Source organism: Carettochelys insculpta, chromosome 7, assembly GCF_033958435.1.
Source record: "Carettochelys insculpta isolate YL-2023 chromosome 7, ASM3395843v1, whole genome shotgun sequence".
Taxonomy (NCBI): Eukaryota; Metazoa; Chordata; order Testudines; family Carettochelyidae; genus Carettochelys; species Carettochelys insculpta.
Window position 1 is genome coordinate 14,244,973 of NC_134143.1, and position 23,709 is coordinate 14,268,681.

At 40.8% G+C, this 23,709-nt stretch overlaps 1 long non-coding RNA gene across 1 annotated transcript in view; it reads right to left on the bottom strand.

The window, feature by feature from the left end:
* LOC142015670 (uncharacterized) overlaps nt 1-23,709 on the bottom strand; it is a 61,999-nt gene that overhangs the window by 9,861 nt on the left and 28,429 nt on the right. The gene's annotated exons all lie outside the window — the stretch shown is intronic.

The window sequence follows — 23,709 nt, forward strand, 5'->3', positions numbered from 1 at the left end:
GGGGGTCCTGAAATCAGCAGAAGGGGTTGCTCACCCTAATCATCATGGCAGCAGGAAGTACTGCTACCTGGCCACAGGCCTCTCTGCTCCCCTGAGCATGACTCCCAGCCACATTGCTCTGCTTCCTGTCACAGTGGTGAAACAGGGTGCCCTGGCAACTCTATTACTTGTCATGGGGGAAAAAAGATCATGGTAACTGGAGAGAACACAGAATAAAAATAGTAAGGACTGGAGTCCAATTTTCTACTCCTGCAGTGCCAAAAAGTAGAGGATGGGGCAACACAGCTAGAGAACCACTAGTAAGTGCTTCAAAGACTGGGAAACATGAGGAGAATGTCAAATACATAAGTGAAACAAGGAAACAGCATAATTTAACAAAGAAGATTTTACACAAACAGGACAGAAAGAAAATCCCTTTGAACACATTGGCAATTTAGGCAACTGGTGTGTTTGACTATTGCTCAACATAGCGACCAGTATTGTCTCATTGTTTCCTTGTGCTCCCAATCCCCCACCTGTTTGTTGTTTATAAACTTGTACTGGGGTGGTTACCCCTTTGGGGCAAGGACCAGATCTCCGGTATGCTTGTGCTACCACTGGTCTCTAAGTGCTACTAAAATACAAACAACAAATCCCTTCAGGCAGCTCAGTATATGGATGCAAAGCTGCAGAAAGCTCATCAAGACCCTTGATGCAATTCAGATGGCATGCATTGATCTGTTTTGCCTCCTGCTCTGTCTAATCATATTCAGGTCTTCAGAGGCACAGACTGGAACTACCGCTATTCCTGTCTGCAGCCAGGAAGAGCTAGGGTGAATGAGAAATATAGAACTACAGCAATGAAGACAGCATAGTCAGTTGAATACTCAGTAGTGTCAGTTTTTCTACTAAGTTCAGTGGGCTTTGAACCAGGCCCTGATGATCATATTTTCAAAGGTATTTAGGTGCTTTCTGGGACATTCAAAAATACCAAAGCACGTTAGGCTCCTTCAAAAATCCCAGTAGGTGCCTAACTTCATATTTATATACCTAAATGCCTTTGAAATTTTGACCCTTCTTACTTAGAATGAATAACTTCCCACCCAGTTGCTGGGAAAGGAGGAGAAATAGACCCACCCATCCCAAAAGTGAAAGAGCCACCAAACCAGAATAGGATGTTCTAGCATTGCTTTGTGGTGCTTTTATTGTGCATTGTATCAGCTGGGGGTGACACATAGCACGCAAAAGCATCAGGACTGTAGTGTGCACTAGTTTGCAATTCTCCTATACAGAAGCAACTCCCCCGTTCTTGGGCCACTATTTTAAACCTTCATAGCTGAGTGGACATGCACATGAATGAGTAAAACAAACATTTGGGAAACAGCTGTGTGCAACAGTCTTACAAAAAGTGGGGAGAGAGCTGCCTTCATGTCTTTCTATAGCATCTAGCTTAATAAGGCCCCAATCCTGACTTAGGCTGGATCAAGTTACTAGTATAATGCAAATTATGTGTGTACAAATCTACTCACACCCTCTTATGGTGATAGTGACAAAGAAAAATAGTGATGTCTTTTAACTCACTGATCCAAAAAATAAATTCCTTGTTTCAAGTTAATGAAGGGCTGAGTGGAACTGTTATATTGTCCTGTCTGTTACAACGTTTCAGACTTTTTTTAATGATGCAGCAGAAACTTTGATAGAGTTAACTCATAACCTGTAAGTCTTTCTAGGAAGTCATCAGGTCAGCCCACCTCTCTTTGGCTTTTAGCTCTTCTAAAATGGGACTTATTGCAAGAGGGGAAAGTCCCAATTTCATTAAAAATCATGTGTTCATTAAAAATCAACCTGTTTTTCTTAGTCAATTGCATTTCAAATCTGGCAGCAAACTTAGGTACATGTTTATTACAAAGAGGTTCTGCTGTCAAACTAAATTGCAGTGGACACTGCCAGTCATTCCTGAAGTCAGTTGCCAGGCTTCCAATTCTATGGGGTCTTAATGTCTGCTGTGTTCCCTGAATATCTACAAAGTTAATAATTAACTTGAGGAGCCCAGGAACAGCAGCAGAAACCAAACTTCTGTCTCCAATATGAATGCTTCCGTTACATTTATGCTTTTTATAAAAACATCTATTAAAAACAGACTTGTTAATAGTATTTATACATTTAAAAACATCCATCATATAAAGCCTGGAACACCAGCTATCCTCCCAGGCACAGGGTGTAAATCTGCTTGGCTTTTAGAAATCAGACCACTCCAAGTATAAAAGGGGGACCCGCTGCTTTTAAGCAACTAGAACTTGAACTTGTGAAATGTTGCTGGACCAGAGAGCCCCAGCATCCAGAAACCAGTGTGGGGCAGTTGGAAGTCCTGTGAGGGGAGCCTTGCAGCAGCTGTAGCTGAGGCCAAGCTAGTGGGTGTCCAGGAAGTTGGAGGTGGATGGGATGCTGTGAATGAAGCCAGGAAGCAGGAACCACAGCTAGGGAGTGGGAGCTGCAGCTAGGGCTGGGAAGCTGGCTGTGGCCAGGGAGCTGAAGCCACTGCCAGGGAGTGGGAAGCAGGGGGACAGGGGAGGGCTGGGACTGGTAGTCAGGAGCAGGCTGATGGCCTGGAGGGGAGCCCAAGAATTGGCTGAGGCCAGCAAAGGAGAATTAACCTCCCGGTCCAGCAAAATCCCTGGTTTGGGATCATTCAAGTCCCAAGGGTGCCAAACAAGGGACGTATAGTCCATTTATATGCAAATTACTATGGTGCCTAAAACTTTTTCTTCCCAGGATGCATTAACACCTTTGTATCTTAGAGGTCCTTTGGAAGACTACTCTCAACATATTTTCAGAAAGGGCAAGATTTGAGATACCTCTCTGGACCTCATAAGAAGGCAAAGATTAGTTGAGAGCCTGGGAATAAAAGATACAAACACACTTTTTTATTTGTTACATAACAGAGGAGATTGTTTTAATTTTTGCATTCCGCTGTGGTTCCTTGGCTTAAAAATACATTTGGAAACCAAGCTGACAGAAGGAACTAGTTGGCTTCCTTTGTCCTGCTGCTTGAATAAGCACCTGGAAAAATGTGCATGTACTTCACAGCAGGAATGCTGCAACCTTCCTTTTCAAAATCAAGACTTTATTTGCAACATGATCAAAACAAAGATACAGTATCATATCCCACAATGGACTGCACATATTGAAGGGGGATTTATCCAACATTTTGAGATCACATATCTTTGTTATTTACCTATGAGATGTTCATTTGGGGGCTTCTAGACATTCACCATTTATCAAAAATAATCAGAAGTTTGTTATTTTTTTTACTTTGCAATTATAGTGTTGGGAGCCACAAAGAAGCCCTTAAAGAGCCACATGCAGTTCCAGAGCCACAGGTTGCAGACCTCTGCACAAGGCAACATTCTCTCCAAAAATATTGTTGTTATAGTTTGTTTTGTGGGGAAGAAAATATTAATTTTCATTAAAAACAGGAGATACTCATTCCACACCTGCTACCTTCTCATTCAAGTCTCATTCAGAGACTCTGTCAACAGTGTCTAATATTTTTGCTACCTTATCTTACATGCCAGATTTCCCCAGTGCCTCCTGGTTTAGAAGGAAGCTCTGGTGTTATACAGATGGCTTTAACTACTGTTTATCTTCCTTCACTGTAGAGAAATTCTACACGCACGCAGTAGAGGTGAGCATATTTGGTAATACAATATTTTTCATTGTTGCATGATTAATTTACATTTTACAGTGCATGAACATAATTAAGTTGTATCTCTATTTTACTTTACATTATAAGACTTTCCCCCAACACCGCCCCCCCCCAATTTTCATATATGCCGTAGGCCAAATTGCCACGTTTTGGCATTTAAACCAGAAACATTGCTGAATCGCTACAGCAGAAACTCTACAGGCATCTGTGTCCATGACGATGAGAATAAGTGAAATGCAGAGTTGTGGAAATGGCTTATATCCACACTGAGAATGTAATCAGTATTCAAACAACAGTAGGTCTTTAAGGTTATACTGTATCTCCATGAGAATAAAAAGCATTGCAGTATAATGGGCCATTTCCAACTTGCTGGATAGACCTCGTCAGCTCTGACCCTCCCTTTTTCTGGGACCCCATTCTTTAAATACCCCTCTGAAACCATCCCCCCCACTCACGCATCTGATGAAGTGGGTCTTTGCCCACAAAAACTTATGCTCCAAAATATCTGTTAGTCTATAAGGTGCCACAAGACTTCTTGTTGTTCTCGAAGCTACAGACTAACATGGCTATCTCTCTGATACATTGCAGTATAGTCACAGTTGGCCAGGGTCAGCTGATGTGGGCTCATGAGGCTTGGGCTACAGCGCTGAGGATGGGATGGAGGAGGAAATCAAATCACTGTAGATGTGTGAGTTCAGGTTCTAGCCTAAGCTTTGGAATTCTCCAGCTCTAGCAAGGTCCCAGAAGAGCTATACTGCAATTTTCAGACCAGAGACCAAGTCCTGAAAGCTTGAAGCAGCTGACCTGGGACAGCCACAGGTTTTTTTTTTTGGTTAAAACATCTTCTGACTAGACACCTATTTCAGTAATCCCAATTCTGGACTAGCTTTAGGAGTCAAATTGATCCAGATTTGCACAGACATAATGCAGACTAGAATTTGGCCCAATGTACCTGTTTCTGGTTTTTACAGGTAGAAAGAGTTCCTTTAGCACCACCCTGCCCTTTTTAGCATTTACTAAACAAATACTATATTACAAATATGAACCAATAAGCACCTTTCCAGGACCGTGTAATACTCAGGTCAGCACAACGTTGTCCATTTAGGATTTTGTTTACTCTTCTCTAGTGCCCCATAATGCAAATCAGCATCAGCAGGTAGGGTGCTTCTAAACCCGGGATAACATGCCCCATCCATTCAATACATGAGATCTATGTATTGCAACATCATGCAGTACTAGAGTTAGAGAGCTATCCTCAGAGTGATCATATAGGCCAGTGTTTCTCAACCAGGGGTAAGAGTACCCTTGGGGGTTACATCAACTCATCTAGATATTTGCCTAGTTTTACAACAGGCTACATAAAAAACACTAGTAAAGTCAGTACAATCTGAAAGTTCATTCAGACAATAACTTGTTTCTACTGCTTCATACACCTTACACTGAAATGTAAGTACAATATTTCCATTCCAATTCATTTATTTGATAATAAGATGGTAGAAGGCCAACAAGTTTTCAGCAGCAGTCTTTTGTGATATTTTGCAAGTAGTTTTCTAAAGGAGGTGTAACTTGGCGATATGCAAAATAAATCCAATTCGTGAAAAGGGAACAGTAATCTGGAAAGGTTGAATGGCACTTGTTTCAAGACCTCAGATTACTTTAGGACCATGTATGTCAACTGATGGTACATGTATCCTAAGGGATACACGAGAGAAATCTGGGGGTAGTTATACCTTTTTTTTAAATGGAGTGTTTTATTAAAAAACAAAAACAAAAGGTTGAGAAACACTGACAGCCACATTGAGATGTATAGGTAGTATCAGCCAGGATGCCTGGAAAGAATATTTGTTGCTTCTCTGTTAATCGGAATAGGTTGAACCTCTCTAATCTGGCACTATTTTGTCCAGCAACATCCATAAAACGTTACGGTGTTAGTTAGCTGGACTACCACTTATCATGGGTGTGGCCAAGTTTCCCATGGTCCCATAAAGTTTGTATACACACACCAGTCCTAGCTCTCAGTATGCTGTTATTTAGCTGCAATTTACCCCCAAATGTCTTCCAAAAGCACCGTAGGCAGTACAAATGTTGGTAATGCTGCTAGACAATACTGACCTCCCATGGATTGGTAAATTCTCTTATCCGGCACTGGTTAGGTCCCAAGGATGCTGAACTAGAGAGGAACAATCTGTTTCAGATGTTGGGGCCTGGCAAGGCAGCCTCCCTTTTGAAAAAAAGCAAGTCAATAATACAGAACGTGGGTGTACTTTTAGTGTGACTCTCAAATTTACACTATCTGCACGTATCTTAACAGAGATGGGCAAAAAACAGTCTGTAGCAGTCCCTTCTTTCAGGAAGCTTGGCTCATACTGCAGTATTCAGTTCATCGAATATTAGAGCTGGAAGGTACCTTGAGACGTCACCATGTCCAGTCCCCTGCATGTGTGGCAGGACCAAGCACCATCTAGATCCCTGACAGATGTTTATCTAACCTGTTCTTAACTATCTCCAATTATAGGGATTTCACAACCTCCCTAGGCAATTTATTCCACTACTCAATCCCCCAGCAAGCATTTTTTTTCCTAATGTCCAACCCAAATCTCCCTTGCTGCAATTTAAACCCATTGCTTCTTGTCCAAGCATTAGATGCTAAGGAGAATAATTTTGCTCCCTCCCCAGCTGTAACACCCTTTTGAGTATTTGAGAGCTGTTGTTATACCCCCTCTAAGTCTTCTCTTTTCCAAACTGAACCAACCTGATTCTTTCAGTCTTCCCTTAGAGGTACACGTGCTCTCAGGGAACAACACAGACTCCATCGTAGGAAAATTATGGCAGAGAACGAAATCCCTTCCTCCTTGCCACAGTTCCCCAAAAAGAAAATGTATCTCAACAAAATTATTATTTCAAGTATCACTTCAAAGACTGAACAGCACAGACATGCCAAGGAAACAGAACCCCTGGGACTTTAACAGCATCACCAGGTGACTGTCACTATAATATAAGTTCACATCCTTATGCCATGGTTTTCAGTGTTGGGAAGTTTGTGTGTACAAGGTATTACAACTTTCATTTTGAATGTAGCTGAATCCTAACATTAATCTGAAGACCTGTTTATTTGGTAGCTCCTGTTTTTTAAATCCAGCTTTCACCATCATTGCCTGTTTTTTCCCCTCCACCAGAGTCCTGCTCCATTTTCCCAGTGCCAGGCCATACACTGCCACATACTACATTAGCAGGGTTACTTCACAGCTTACCACTACAGTTTTTTCAGCCATTATTCATTATTCTTAGTAATACCTCATTAGCTCATTTGTTCACCATGCCAACACAAGGTAGGCTGAGAGCGTGTACTGAAGAAAAGGGGTTACTTGCTGTCTTTTCTACTCTTATGATAAGATGAGTTCTGCCGAACACTGCCTAAGGATAATTCTGCACCCTCTGTTGGGGGTTCATCCTCTCTTCTCCTAACACAGTTTGGGACAGTGTGTTGAAGCAGGGTGCGTAAGGATTTTATTTCCCTGGTTAAGTCACATGTTTCCTACTGTCTTGTAGTAACATGAGGTGGGTGCCTCAGTTTCTCTAGGCACAGTATCAATGTTTAGCTGGTGATGGGAGTTTCAGTGTGATTTCCTGCACACACACAGGCAATACAAGATGGATTGTACTGACTGTTTTTGGTTTCTGTGCTGACAACTGCATTCTACACTGTGTCCCTGTCACTTAATGTTAGAGAGGAGGTAAAGGATCTTATGTGCATGGGTGACAGACTGTTGACACCCACTTCTCTCTTCCCAGAAGTAGCAAATCCATTCCTCTGATTCAGGGCCTATAAACAGTGGGTTACCCCTGAAGGTTACTTCCCCCTCCCTTAACCCAAAAACTCAAAAGTATGATTCAAAACAGAATTGAGCGTATTAAGGATTAATTTACAAAATTAGGAGAGGGGAAAAGAGCATCAATAAACAATAATCAATTAAATAAAACATGCAACTATGGAATAGCGACCTTCGAAGAGGCAGAAGCCCAGACCTAGCTTTGGTACCCTGGACAACCAATGTGGTATGCTTGCCCATATATAGAGACCTGACCTTGCAGACTGATCTGTGACTTCCATTGAGAAGGTGGTTGCTCAGGACCTACAACCTTCAGACTCCATAGAGTCCTCAGGAACGAACACTGAAGATTCCCTCATTGGCGGGTCTACTGAAGGAGAATAGCTGATGGTAAGAGCTTTCATGTAAGTAGATGGTATGTAGAATGATAATCTCCCCCCTTCTCCTTCCTTTGCAGGCAGCAGACGGACAGCGATGGACAAATAGGGTCTGCTGCTCCAGTGGATAGCGATGGACAGCCCGTCCTATGACATAAGTCACAGTCCTTTACAGATTCTTAGGCAGGAAAACCTGTACCTCATGATCTCTTGGTGGGAAAACAGTTCTGAGGTAATTGGAATGTTCAGAGGAAAATGGTGGGGAAAACCAGCTAGGTCTGGTTCCCCAGTCTCACTGACTGACCATTCTGGAAGGCTGCACTCAAAATGGAATCTTAATCAGGTGGTACAACTCCATTTTGCATATAACGTAGTGATTATAACAACAGAATGTACATTTAAATGTGTCTTAAGCAAACTAACACTAATAAGCCTTCTGTTCTACCTGGTGAGGGAGTGTCACATCCCACAAATGGGAGCGCAAGGGCTGGTGACCCGCACACTCAGACACACAGTATTCTTCCTCTTTGCCAAAACCTCACAAAGAAGCCTTGTACAATCTTGGGAGGTGGACTCTTTTTTGCTCTGTGCTCCAAAAAGCTGAGAGGAAAAAGCCCAAACCCCATGTTTTTTTCTGAAAAGAAATCTAAGTTTCAGGCAAAGTTAAGAAATAAAATTTGAAGTCAAGGTAGAGAAAATTGTTACTCGGACAGTCTCATTAATCCTGCACTGCAGGGCTTACTCCAACTTCTTGATCAGTCCTGTGTTCCTGGATCCTGAGCTCACACCTACCCTTCAGCAGCACAGAAAATCCTTCCTTTATCATCCCACCCTAGGCAAAATGAAGAACTGCCAATCACTCAGCACGTTAAATCCTTCTAGCTTGTTGCTTTGTGGCCTACTTCACCATAAAAATGCTATTTACTGACGTCAGCTGTATAGAAATTATCTCAAGTCATGCAGCATATAAATCCTTCCATAAAACCATTCATTAGGGCCATTTCATTGGAGTGTTTCTAAAAGCCGAGAGGGCAATTATAAGAGGCTTTACCTTACCATGCCAAAGTGTATCGAACTACAGGAAACAGATGCTTAACAAGATAATGGGTTCAGTGAGAGATTAATTTCTCTACATAGGTGTGTCTGAAATATTCATGTGTACTGTGACAAGTCTTTTGTCAGCCCCACTGGGGGTTCTGTGCTTCTTGGTGGATTCTAGTGTACCTCAGACACTCATGGACACTCAGACACTTCCCCTAGCCAGGTGGAAGAGGTGGATGAGGCTTTCTTTAAACAGCTAACAAAGTCATCCAGGGCCCAGAATTTGGTGGTGATGGGGGACTTCAACTATCCAGGTATATGTTAGGAAACTAATACAGCAGGGGACAGACTGTCCAATAAATTCTTGGATTGCATTGCAGACAACTTTTTATTCCAAAAGGTTGAAAAAGCTACCAGGGGGGAAGCTGTTCTAGATTTAATTTTAACAAATAGGGAGGAAATTATTGAGAATTTGAAAGTGGAAGGATGCTTGGGTGAAAGTGATCATGAAATCATAGAGTTCACAATTCTAAGGAAGGGTAGAAGGGCAAACAGTACAATAGAGATAATGGATTTCAGGAAGGCAGATTTTGGTAAACTCAGACAGCTGGTAGGTAAGGTCCCATGGGAAGCTAAACTGAGGGGAAAAACGGCTGAGGAGAGTTGGCAGTTTTTCAAAGGGACATTATTAAGGGCCCAAAAGCAAGCTATCCCGCTGTGTAGGAAAGATAGAAAACATGGCAAAAGACTGCCTTGGCTTAACCAGGAGATCTTGCATGATCTCAAAATAAAAAAGGAATCGTATAAGAAATGGAAACTAGGACAAATTACAAAGGACAAATATAGGCAAACAACACGACCATGCAGGAGCAAGATTAGAAATGCTAAGGCACAAAATGAGCTCAAACTAGCTACAAGCATAAAGGGAAACAAGAAGGCTATTTACAAATACATTGATAACAAGAGGAAGACCAAGGAGAGGGTAGGGCCATTGGTCAGTGAGGAGGGAGAAACAGTAACAGGGAATTTGGAAAGGGCAGAGATGTTTAATGATTTCTTTGTTTCGGTCTTCACTGAGCAATCTGAAGGAATGCCTGACTTAGAGAATGCTAGTGAAAAAGGGGGAGGTTTAGAAGTTGAAATAAGAAAAGAACAAATTAAAATTTACTTAGAAAAATTAGATGTCTGCAAATCACCAGGGCCTGATGAAATGCATCCTAGAATCCTCAAGGAGCAGATAGAAGAGGTACCTGAGCCTTTAGCAATCATTTTTGGAAAATCGTGGGACACGGGAGAGATTCCAGAAGACTGGAAAAGGGCAAATATAGTACCCATTTATAAAAAGGGGAACAAGAATAACCCGGGAAACTACAGGCCAGTCAGCTTAACTTCTGTGCCAGGAAAGATAATGGAGCAGGTCATTAAAGAAATCATCTGCAAGCATTTGGAAGGTGGTAAGGTGATAGGAACAGCCAGAATGGTTTTGTTAAAAACAGATCATGTCAAACCAATCTAATAGCTTTCTTTGATAGAATAAGGAGCCTTGTGGATAAGGGAGAAGCGGTGGATGTGGTATACCTAGACTTCAGTAAAGCATTTGACACGGTCTCACATAATATACTTATCAATAAACTACGCAAATACAACTTAGATGGGGCTACTATAAGGTGGGTGAACAACTGGCTGGATAACCGTACCCAGAGAGTAGTTATTAATGGTTTTCAATCCGGCTGGAAAAGTATAACTAGTGGGGTTTCGCAGGGGTCTGTTTTAGGACCGGTTCTGTCCAATATCTTCATTAACGATTTAGATATTGACATAGAAAGTACACTTATTAAGTTTGCAGATGATACCAAGCTGGGAGGGGTCGCAACTTCTTTGGAGGATAGAGTCATAATTCAAAAGGATCTGGATAAACTGGAGAAATGGGCTGAGATAAACAGGATGAAGTTTAATAAGGACAAATGAAAAGTGCTCCACTTAGGAAGGAACAATCAGCGTCACACATACAGAATGGGAAAGGACTGCCTAGGAATGAGTACAGCAGAAAGGGATCTAGGGGTTATAGTGGAGCACAAGCTAAATATGAGTCAACAGTGTGATGCTGTTGCAAAAAAAGCAAACATGATTCTAGGATGCATTAACAGGTGTGTTGTGAACAAGACACAAGAAGTCATTCTCCCGCTCTACTCTGCGCTGGTTAGGCCTCAGCTGGAGTATTGTGTCCAGTTCTGGGCACCGCAGTCCAGGAAGGATGTGGAGAAATTGGAGAGGGTCCAGAGGAGAGCAACTAGAATGATCAAAGGTCTAGAGAACATGACCTATGAAGAAGGGCTGAAAGAATTGGGCTTGTTTAGTTTGGAAAAGAGAAGATTGAGGGGGGACATGATAGCAGTTTTCAGGTATCTAAAAGGGTGTCATAAGGCAGAGGGAGGGAACTTGTTCTTCCTTGCCTCTGAGGATAGAACAAGAGGCAATGGACTTAAATTGCAGCAGGGGAGGTTAAGGTTGGACATTAAGAAAAAGTTCCTAACTGTCAGGGTGATCAAACACTGGAACAAATTGCCAAGGGAGGTGGTAGAATCTCCATCACTGGAGATATTTAAGAAGAGGTTAGATAGATGGCTTTCAGGGATGGTCTAGAAAGTGCTTGGTCCTGCCATGAGGGCAGGGGGTTGGACTCGATGGCCTCTCGAGGTCCCTTCCAGTCCTACTCTTCTACGATTCTGTGGTTCTATGGTAGTGCCTTTGCTGCATAGCATCATTCCGAAGGCCAGGGTCTCCACTTACCAAGCCACTCATCACAGGCAAGTCCAAAGCTGGGAGGGAACAAGTCCCCCACTTCAGCAGGTTTGGATGAGAAAGGTGAAGGAGAGCCCCAGTCCACCCACTACTCTGGGCTCCGGCCCAGGGACCCTAAATGAAAGGCCACCCCTGGGGCTTTACCCTTACCGCAAACACAGTGGCCTTTTCCCTGAGTCACTGCTCCCCACCACTTCCCTCTAGCAACTTCCCCCTGTACCTGGTTGCACCTCTCTTCCTTGTCCATATCTCAAATCCTTCCCCTTTTTTCTGCCTGGGGGAAGACTTTTATAGGGAGCCAGGAGACCTTCACCAGCACCAGCTGCCTGATTAGCTTCTGTTGCAGGCTGACTCCTAATAAGCCCCAGCTGCTTGGTCAGGCTGCAGAGCTGCATGCTCTGTAAGTCTAGGAGGGAACAAAAAGTCATTTATCCAGTTCCCAAAATACTTACCCTCCATCAGGCTCTTGCCTCCTGGCTTTGGCCAAGGTGGCCATTTACAGAACATGAGGGAGAGGAGGCTGGGGGAAGGACAAGGGGACTGCAACTGTGGGGCCTACTTCTGTTCCTTGCTCTGTTCACACATCTGGACAGAATTCCTCTGGGCAGCATTCATTGGCTCCCCGATGCCTTTGGGAAGCAGTGGGTGCTGTCTGGGGTTCTCTGCACAGTGTCCCCTTCCAGCTCCCTCGTTTTGGCCCTATGACCTCCATGCGTGTCCCTGTTTTTCCATTAGTTGTCCCCCAAAATGATTTGGAGTCTGTGCCTTTAGTGGATATGCCCTTTAAAAGGGGGGACTTGTAGCTGTTGGTGGGTTTGCACCCACCCACATTCTCAGTCCTCAGACCGAGGACCAGGCTAATTGAACTCCAGAGAACATTACCACACCATTTGTCAGTCTAGAGCTTCTTATTCACTGACGTTCCATCTCATTTCAATCTTGTTATAGTACCATAGAAAATTAATCAGTTTCAAATTTACACATTTGAAATTATGAATATCTCATACAGCTAGTAGTTTTTCCATAATTATTACCTCATTTTCAGTCCATCATAACAAACAACAGATCTTGTCTTCTGAGTGCTTGGGACTGTGGTCTACTGATTAGAGCAGATCCGAGAGCAACAAGTCTGCCACAAACTTGACTGTGTGACCTTGGACAAATCACATGACTACCATATGCATCTTGTTTAGTTCTTCCTTATGGGTGTTGTGTGGTTTAATGTTTCTAATGCACTCCAAGAGCCTCAGACAAAGGATACTATAGAAGTGCAAAATATTTATCATTACAAGCATATCTTTCCAGTTTAAGTCTCAGATACAATTCCTTTTTAAAAACAGCTAGTTCTACAAAATAAAGTTCTTCTCCCATGAAGCACCCTAAAGCAACTGTTCTTTAAAGATTTTTTTTACCACATTAGCTGAATGTCTGGATAAATTATACTAGGTCACCTTCTCAGAATGGCCCAAATACCGACACAAGATTAAGAAATGGTGGGAGCTACTATATTCCGTTACACAGAAGCCATGAGCAAAGTGACATTCAGTGAGAGATTGAATTGCATTATAATGATCTAAAAATAGCAAAGAGACTCAATCCTTTGGGGAAAAATAACTCTTGGAAAATGTTTGTTTTGATAATAAAATGTAATTGACTAGCAGAGACTTATAGTAAGTTAATACTAGATGGATTTTTATGTAGAAGTTGCTGATGTGTTAATGTTACTTCATTACATATTACAAAAGTAGGGTTGCCCATCAGAACTGCAATGTTCTCTCTCTGAAACCCAGTTCACTGTGGGAAAGATTAGTTAATCCTTGACTTTTCCAAGGATGCTTTAGCATCAGCATTTCACTGCATACAGTTCCATACATGTTGTTGGGGCACAAGATATCTCCAATTTGGGTAGGGCTGTTATAAATATCATCCTAGAGATATCTGTTGATGTAACATGAACATGATTTAAAAATATATGTGTTAAAACTGAGTTGGGAACTCATGGAACATTTCTGAGATTTGAGACTTAATAATGCCTTATACTTGCACAGTGTGTCTTTCAAACTGAAGGATGATAAAGCACAGATTCAGAACTGAGGTCAGGAGGTTACTTTAATGGGCATCAAAGTGTCAGAACATTCAGTTCTGGTTCAGAACACACAAAATAAATAGAAGGGAAATTTCCCGTGAGAAGATATAGCTTTTGTTGTCAGACTCTGAATGGGAATACTAATTGGGATGCAAACATGAAAGGGTACGCACCATAGAAAGAATCTGAAGAAAAGGAGTTAACTGAATTTTAAAGAACAAAAATTACTAGTAAGTACAGTTACTCTGCCACTTTTTTGGTATGGCCTCACCTAAAAATAGATTTCCAAGAGGACAGGGTCCCAAATGGTATTCACACTCAAGTTTAAACAAATACTACTTTGCTAATAATGTTTTGTAGCATGTAGACTTTCCAATTGAAAGATCTATGGCATCATTAAGTTAGTGGATTTGCAACCAGGAGTAAAACGTCCCCATTAGACCCTGAATACACAAGTATTTTTAAGGACAGACATGGACATTTTAAATCTGAACTTTTCCTATACGCTATTAGGCTGTAATAACTCAATACATCCAATGCAATTAAATCTGAGGTGCAGATTTCTAGGCACAAGTAAATACCAATTCAATTGCTGTTGCAGATCACCAGTGAAGAACTAATATACTGTACCAAAGACAGCTTTACATACGTGAGCTAATCCTTCAGGAATTATGATTAAACCTCTGATGGCTATTCACTGAACAGATGTACAATATGTTGAAAATAGCCTAAGCAATATACATAATATATGTAAACCCTCATGCACAGGAAGTTCCTCATGGTAAGATTACTCTGTGCTACTCCGTTTGACAGACTAAAAAGGAATCTTTATACATACTCCAAACTTCCCCTCTGCACTTTGCAAGGAGTTTATTTTCTGTAGGACTGTTCTTCATTGTTGTCTCTCCCTCCCCATTTCATAGTGGGCGGTAGATGTTCTGTGCATGGAATTGTGTGCAAAAAATGGAATGAAGCAATGGTTCCCAACAGGGGGTCCATGAGGGAGTTGCAGGGGGTCGGTGAAAAAAATAAAAATGAAAAGTAAAAATGATCACAGAAAGTAAGTTTTCACTAACTTACAAAGTTACAATCACTAGTTTTAAATTGAATATAGTTTTTAAATGTTATATTTCCTTTTTCATTTAATGAAGTGTACATAGCAGCTATAATTGGCTTTGATGGGAGTCCACCAATGGTTTGGGGGGAGTGATTGGGAGTGCACATTAATGAAGAGGTTGGGAACCATTGGAACAGAGGTTAAATAAAAGAGGAAAACTTAGTTCTCAAAGCAGCACTGTATTTTATTTTTTAAAAGTAAATTTATTTGGTTTAGTGTCTTTCATGTGAATGACAGTCCAAAAACATTTCCCAAACAGAAGTTTTTAAAATTAAGTTTACCATATTTTCACACCATCTCCACATATCTGGCTCATCACACCTCCATTTTGTAATTTGTAAAAAACTACAAAGTCCATTTCTGACATAAAAAATTGCTAACCATTTGTAGCCTTTTAAATTTAGAGTTTATAGGGGTAACGGCCTTTATTTCAAAATAACTTTGAGAGTGTCTACGCAGCTCAACCGGTATTTAGAAATAATTTCAAAATAGTGGCTGGCTTATTTTGAAATTGGTAAACCTCATTCCATGAGAAATAGCACCTATTTTGAAATAGGTATTTTAGAATAGGGGTTATGTAAGACAGGGAATAAGAGCTATTTTGAAATAAGCTATTCTGATATAATTTATTTTGAAATAAAGCTGGTGTGTAGACATAATGGCTGTACCTACACTTGCATTCCTCTTTTGAAAGAGGCATACAAATGAGGGAAATCAAAAATGCAGATAGTGCAGATTTACATATGTGGTGGCTCATTTGCATATTCTGTCAAAAGAAGAAAAGCAGTGTAGATGTGGCTCTTTTGAAAGTAATCCCCATCTTCAAAAGAACCTGTCTTCCTCTTTTTTTATGGGAAGAAGGGTTCTTTTGAAGATGGGGGTTTACTTTTGAAAGAGCCACATCTACACTGCTTTTCTTCTCTTGAAAGGATATGTAAATGAGGTTCCAGATACATAAATCTGTACCTCATTTTCATTTTCAATTTCCCTTATTTGCATGCCTTTTTTGAAAGAGGAATGCAAGGGTAGACACAGCCAATATTTCAGATTAGAGCTCCTGGAAGTATTGCTTCCAAGGACTCTATTCCAAAATAAGCTCTATTGCAAAATAAGCTTTCAAAAGAGCCGCCTTCTTGCAAAAAGTCTTTCAAAAGAACTTGCTAGTGTAGACTCAGCCTTCAAATATTTGAAGACTTACTGCATTTCCCCATAGTTGCCTTGGATAAACTCAATAAATTTAAAATTTTCCTTTTAGCTCCCCATTAATTTCTGTAGCAATTCCAAATTCCTTCTGGTTTGTCTGTTTTTCTGATGATGGGGCACCACCAACTAAATGTGCTATTTCAAGTACTTCTGCACCAAAAGCCATAGAGAGAAGGGGTTATAAGTTCCTTGTTCTGTGATGTGACACCTCTATGTATTCAGCCAGAATGATGTTTTATTTACTTTTTATTGCAAGCTCATTTTTGATTTGGCATCTATTGCTACTTCTAATTCCTATTCAGAATTATTGCTTTCCAAGATTTCCCTCTTCCATTAATTTTATAAATTTGTATTATTCTCCTCCCCAGAGATACATTACTCCTGTTTTTCCCACATGAATCACATTTTATTTTCTGTCCAGCTTTCCAATAATTTAATACAAAGTCCTCCGGGACGTATATTTCTCTTGTCCTTGATGTTTGCAATTTACTTGTAGAACCATTGAGATAGCCTTCACTTGTGTTAGGTTAGTGAGAGAACCATTCAATTACTTGATTAATTTCAGGGACATTTAAGGATTTGTGTGAGCAGTGCAGCTGAGATTAAAATCTTTTATCTGGAAATATATATTCAAGCCATGGATGTAGGGAATGTTAGAAGGAGACTGAGTTAATGAGCAAGAGTAAAAGGCAGAAACGTTAACTTTCCTATATATGTGACTGCATGAGAAATCAGCCCAAAAGCTTCCAACACCTAATTTAATAGTAAAAACCCTTGTACACCAACCACAAAACAAACTACTAATTCAGATATCATACCAGATGATGTTACCAAATAACAGAATTCCACTTTCCAGCCATCCATCTATGACCCAAATGTTTTAGGAACTCACTCACCTAGTTTGTCAGTTTTGGGCAATAACCCTTTCTATAATTTTTCTTATTTTGTCTCATGTTATCTTCATAATAGCTGAAACAGAAGTCAAAGCTATATTATTTCTTTTAATTCATCTTTAAATAAAGGCTTTGTTGTCTCCAGATGGTCCTGTTCCCAACTACTCTATTTTCTCTTCCCTTCCAAGCGGCTATTAAAAATCATATTGATCTTATTCAGACTGATTTTACATATAAATCTTATTTTCCAATAAAACACTTGAAGATTTGAAGACAGGAAATTTTGGCTTTTCTGACCAGAAACAAAACTTTCTACCACAAGATCAGATGTGAAACAATCTCATATAAAACAATCCAACGCGTCTGTGAAAGGCGGACATATAAATAGTGGTAGTTTTTTAACGTGCTTTTACACTAATGCTAGGAGTCTGTCTAATAAGATGGGTGAACTGGAGTACCTCATATCAAAGGAGGAAGTTGACATAATAGGCATCTCAGAAACATGGTGGAATGAGGACAATCAGTGGGACACTATCATACCAGGATACAAATTATATCGGAAAGACAGAACAGGTCGTGCGGGTGGCGGAGTGGTACTATATGTGAAGCATAATATAGAATCAAATGAAGTAAAAATCCTAAAGGAATCAAAATGTTCCATAGAATCATTATGGATAACAATTCATTCCTCTAATATGAATATGGCATTAGGAATATATTACCGACCACCTAACCAGGACAGTGACAGTGATGCTGAAATGTTAAGGGAGATTAGAGAGGCTATCAAAATAAAAAACACAGTAATAATAGGAGATTTCAATTATCCCCATATTGATTGGGTGCATGTCACCTCAGGACGGGATTCAGAGATTAAATTTCTTGATGCCTTAAATGACTGCTTCTTGGAGCAGCTAGTACAGGAACCCACAAGGGGAGAGTCAATTCTCGATCTAGTCTTGACTGGAACGCAGGATCTGGTCCAAGAGGTAACTGTTACTGGACCGCTTGGAAATAGTGACCACAATATAATAACTTTTAATATTCCTGTGTTGGGAAGAACACCGCAGCGGTCAAACACTCTGGCATTTAATTTCAAAAAGGGGAATTACACTAAAATGAGGAAGCTAGTTAAACAGAAACTAAAAGGTAGAGTAATTAAACTAAAATCCCTGGAAGCTGCATGGAAACTGTTTAAAGACACCATACTAGAGGCCCAACTTAAATGTATACCCCAAATAAAAAAACACAGTAAGAGACCTAACAAAGAACCACCATGGCTAAACAGCCATGTTAAAAAGGCAGTGAGAGAGAAAAGGGCAGCTTTTAAAAAGTGGAAGTCAAATCCTAGTGAGGAAAATAGAAAGGAACATAAACACTCCCAAATTAAGTGTCATAATGTAGTAAGAAAAGCCAAAAAAGATTTTGAGGAACAGCTAGCCAAAAATTCAAAAAACGATAGTAAAATGTTTTTTAAATACATTAGAAGCAGGAAGCCCCCTAAAAAAGCAGTGGGGCCCTTGGACGATAAAGATATAAAAGGAGCGATCAAGGAAGACAGTGCCATTGTGGAGCGATTAAATGATTTCTTTGCTTCAGTCTTCACGGCTGAGGATGTTACAGAGGTTCCTAAATTTGAGCCAGCCTTTTTAGGTGACAAATCTGAGGAACTCACTCAGATTGAAGTGACATTAGAGGAGGTTTTGGAGTTAATTGATAAGCTGAATAGTAACAAGTCTCCAGGACCAGACGGCATTCACCCAAGGGTTCTGAAAGAACTCAAATGTGAAATTGCGGAGTTAACAGTGGTTTGTAACCTATCCTTTAAATCCACTTTGGTACCAAATGACTGGAAGACGGCCAATATAACACCAATATTTTAAAAAGGCTCTAGAGGAGACCCTGGCAATTATAGACCGATAAGTTTAACATCAGTACCAGGCAAATTAGTAGAAACACTAGTAAAGAATAAAATTGCAAGGCACGTAGAAGAGCACGAATTGTTGGGCAAAAGTCAGCATGGTTTCTGCAGAGGGAAGTCGTGTCTAACTAATCTATTAGAATTCTTTGAAGGGGTTAATAAACATGCGGACAAGGGGCACCCAGTGGACATAATATACCTAGATTTCCAGAAAGCCTTTGACACGGTCCCACACCAAAGGCTTTTATGTAAATTAGGTGGTCATGGGATAGGAGGAAAGATCCTTTCATGGATCGGGAATTGGTTAAAAGACAGAAAACAAAGGGTGGGAATAAATGGTAAATTTTCACAATGGAGGAGGGTAACTAGTGGTGTTCCCCAGGGGTCAGTCCTGGGACCGATCCTGTTCAACTTGTTCATCAATGATCTAGAAAATGAGGTAAGCAGTGAGGTGGCCAAGTTTGCAGATGACACCAAGTTGTTCAGGACAGTCAAAACCAAAAGGGATTGTGAAGAACTACAAAAAGATCTCAGCAAACTGAGTGATTGGGCAGCAAAATGGCAAATGAAATTTAATGTGGGTAAGTGTAAGGTAATGCATGTTGGAAAAAATAACCCAAATTACACGTACTACATGATGGGGTCAAATTTAGCTACGACAGATCAGGAAAGGGATCTTGGAGTTATAGTGGATAGTTCTCTGAAGACATCCACGCAGTGTGCAGCGGCAGTTAGTAAGGCAAATAGGATGTTAGGAATTATTAAAAAAGGGATCGATAATAAGACAAAAGATATCATACTTCCCCTATATAAAACTATGGTACGCCCACATCTCGAGTACTGCGTGCAGATGTGGTCTCCTCACCTCAAAAAAGATATATTGGCATTAGAAAAGGTTCAGAAAAGGGCGACTAAGATGATTAGGGGCTTGGAACGGGTCCCATATGGGGAGAGGCTAGAGAGACTGGGACTTTTCAGTTTGGAAAAGAGGCGATTGAGGGGCGATATGATAGAGGTATATAAAATCATGAATGGTGTGGAGAAAGTGAATATAGAAAAATTATTTACCTTTTCCCATAATACAAGAACTAGGGGACACCAAATGAAATTGATGGGTAGTAGGTTCAAAACTAATAAAAGGAAATTTTTCTTCACACAGCGCACAGTCAACCTGTGGAACTCCTTGCCCGAGGAGGCTGTGAAGGCCAGGACTCTATTAGGGTTTAAAAAAGAGCTTGATAAATTTTTGCAGGTTAGGTCCATAAATGGCTATTAGCCAGGGATAAAGTATGGTGCCCCTAGCCTTCAGAACAGGGGCAAGAGATGGATGGCAGGAGATAAATCACTTGATCATTGTCTTCTGTTCTCCTTCTCTGGGGCACCTGGCATTGGCCACTGTCGGCAGATGGGATGCTGGGCTGGATGGACCTTTGGTCTGACCCAGTATGGACATTCTTATGTTCTTATTTGTTTTCTGTCCTGAATTGGGCTAGTCATCACCATAGGATCTGCTGTAGTATACAAAGGAAATAAAGTCAGAAAGAGCAAACAAGGTCAATAACTTTCCAAAAAAACTTAATTCATCTACAGTTACTTGCATGACAGATGCACTCAAGGTCTTGCTGACAATGGCAGCGTTATGGTGTGTCTACACAAAATTATTTCGGAATAACAGCTGCTATTCTGAAACAACTTTGCAAGCGTCTACACAGCAAAACCACTATTTTGAAATAGCTGATGGCTTATTTCAAATTCTGTAAACTTCATTCTACAAAGAATAGCATCTATTCTGAAATAGATATATTCAATAAGGGGCTGTACAGAAAGGGAATAGTGGTTCCTTCTAAAGAAGATATTCCAGAATAGCTTATTCCAAAATAATGCTGCTGTGTAGACATAGTCTTAGTTCAGGTTTCCAATACTGAAGTCTATTTTGGATTAGTACTTCCAGGGGCCTTAATCCGAAATAGCCTCTATTGTGCGTGGACACACTATTTTGGAATAAGTTTGCTTATTTTGGGGCTTCTCCATTGTGTGGATGCATTATACCGAAATGCTTATTTTGAAATTATAACTCCGGAATAAGCTATTCCGTAATAACTTTGTAGCGTAGATATGCCCTTAGAGGGGCAACTTGCACATAAGGACAAAGTGTTCTTGAAGAATTCCTCTGACTGTCTTTGGAATACCGATTATTTCCTTTACCAACTCTTGCTTGCTATCTTATCCAATGCTGTGCAAGTCTATACTTACAGTAAAATCGGCACACAGACAGTCATTTTTCCACAGTTTGCTTTAGCATGCCCAGTGGGGCCACATGAAATTGAATGAGCAGGGAGCCACTGTTGATCTCAGTACTCCTTACTGTTGCAAGCAGTAAGGGAAGTTGATGGGAAAGTTTCTCCCAATAGCCTCCCTCTGTGTGGGCAACAGGAAAAATTTATTGAAGATACATAGATTTTTGTAGCTGGAGTAGCATATCTTAAATCAATTTTTCCCCTAACGTAGATCTAGCCTTAGTTCTTTCTATTCCTGGACCAATAATGTTACCAGTTGAAGCTCTCATATCCAGGACTTTCAGGACCTGACCTGTGCCAGACAGGAGAAGTTGCTGGATGATGGGAGGTCAATAGCACATTACCAACACTTCCATTGCTTACTGCGCTCTTAGAAGACATTTAGGGTTAAATTAGAGCTGAACAACAGCACAGAACACAGAGACAGGGCTGGCAGCTGTAAGCAAACTTCATAGGATCACAGAAAACTTGGCCACACCCATGATAAGTGGTTATCTGGAGGACTAAAATCATGCTGGATTATGGAGTTTGTCAGATGAGAGAGTGTTATGGATTAGAAAGGTTCAACTTGTAGAAACTCCCCTATAGGGAGGACTACCCTTTTTCCAGTTATGTGCACATGACACTGTACAGAAGGAATAATTTATATATTTATTATTTTGTAACTTGCCCAAACAGTTATCGTTTAAACATATTAAGCTCATCTAAACATACCTAAAGCACTGCTCAGCAAGTTACATCCACACTGGTAACTTTCCGTTAGACCCAGGTCACTACATGCTGTAGAGATTTGCTCCAAGTAAAATGCCATTTTTGTTTAATAACAACATGCATTCTTATAATACCACGTAAACATGTGCATATTACACAGTCTTCAACCATTTAGAAATTTGCTAAATGCATCAGAGCCGATATTTTTTTGCAAACAATGAAATATGAACGTGTCAATTCTGGGTTAAGAAGTGTGCAGTAAATCATTTCCAGCACGACAGCAGTGTGAATTGAAAAGCCGGCTCTGGAATAATCATCTGGGGAGGGTCCATGCTATTTGAAAGAGATGTCTGCTAAATAGCCTCTGCCCTATTTACAGTGATGGGACAGAATAAGCTCATGGGAGACCTCAGTAACAAATTGAAAGAAGATCTGGGATAATTTCTCTCTCTCTCAAATAGAGCTCAAATTCTTTCTGCATCCTGCTAAACCACCTCTCATCCCTCAGGCTTATACAAGTGCAATTTTACCTTAGCTTTTGTGGAGAGGAGCAGATTGCACAAAGAAGTGAAAGAAATCTTAATTTTTGTTTCCCTCCAGGACCCCTCTGGATCCCAGGCAGGTCGTCTTCCCCTCAACCTCCAAGTAGAATCACTTAAGTAGAATGCTATATTACACTCTGAATATAGCTTTCCGGAACAAATTGTAAATCTTTCCACCAAGTGAATTCAACAGAGATTTAGGTTCGTGCATCAGTTAGCGCTGCTGCCTCCCTACTTGGTCCCCATGTTAGGTATTGTTCTTTAAACAGGAAAGTTTTCAAAAAAAGCTTCACTTAGTCTATGGCTACACTAGCCTTGAAAATGACCCACTCTGGGTCAATCTTCCAGGGTTTGATTTTATGCATCTTGTAGGGACGCGCAAAATCATCCTCTCAGGGGTTGCAGTCAACCCCTGTCCTCCTTGCAAGATGTTAGGAGTAAGGGAGATCGAAGGGAGAAACTCTCCCATCAACCTTCTTTAGTAAGGATGGCCAAGTAAGCTGAGCAGAGATACACAATTCTAGCTACGGAATTGTGTAGCCAGAATTGTGTATCTGCAGTCAACTTACTTTGCCTCATGTAGATATAGCTTTAATTTTTAATTGTCTTCTCTAGGTCCCTGGATTCTTTTGGGTTGTTTTGTGCCTTCCTCTGCAGCGCAGGTCACTTGCAGGTTTAAACTAGTGTAAATGGTGAATTCTCTTTAACTTGAAGTCTTTAAGCCATGATCTGAGGACCTCAGAAACTCCACCACAGGTTATGGGTCTATGACAGGAGTGATCGAATGAAGTTCTGGGGCCTCCAATATGCAAGAGGTCACACTAGATGATCATGATGGTTTATGAACCCCTGGTTTTGGGTGTTTCTCACCATGTGGGGGAGGAGATTTTTTTTTGTTAGCTGGTTTATTAAAAATTCTTTAGCAGTACATAAAACTATAGGAATGTAGGACTGAGAAGCCCTCAGGTCCTACCTCCTAAACTGAAGCAAGACCAAGTAAACCTGGTCCATCCCTGACAGGTTTTTGCCCAAACATTTCTTCAAAACCTTCAGTGACAGAGATTCGACAACCGTGAGTGGTGTGTATAAGAGGCTTGGGCAGGCCCACTGACAGGGAGCAAAGGGTGGCAATTGCCCCAGGGCCAAGCAGTTCAAAGGGGCACAAAGCAACTGGCTACCACTGCTGCTACTGTAGCAGAACTGGTAG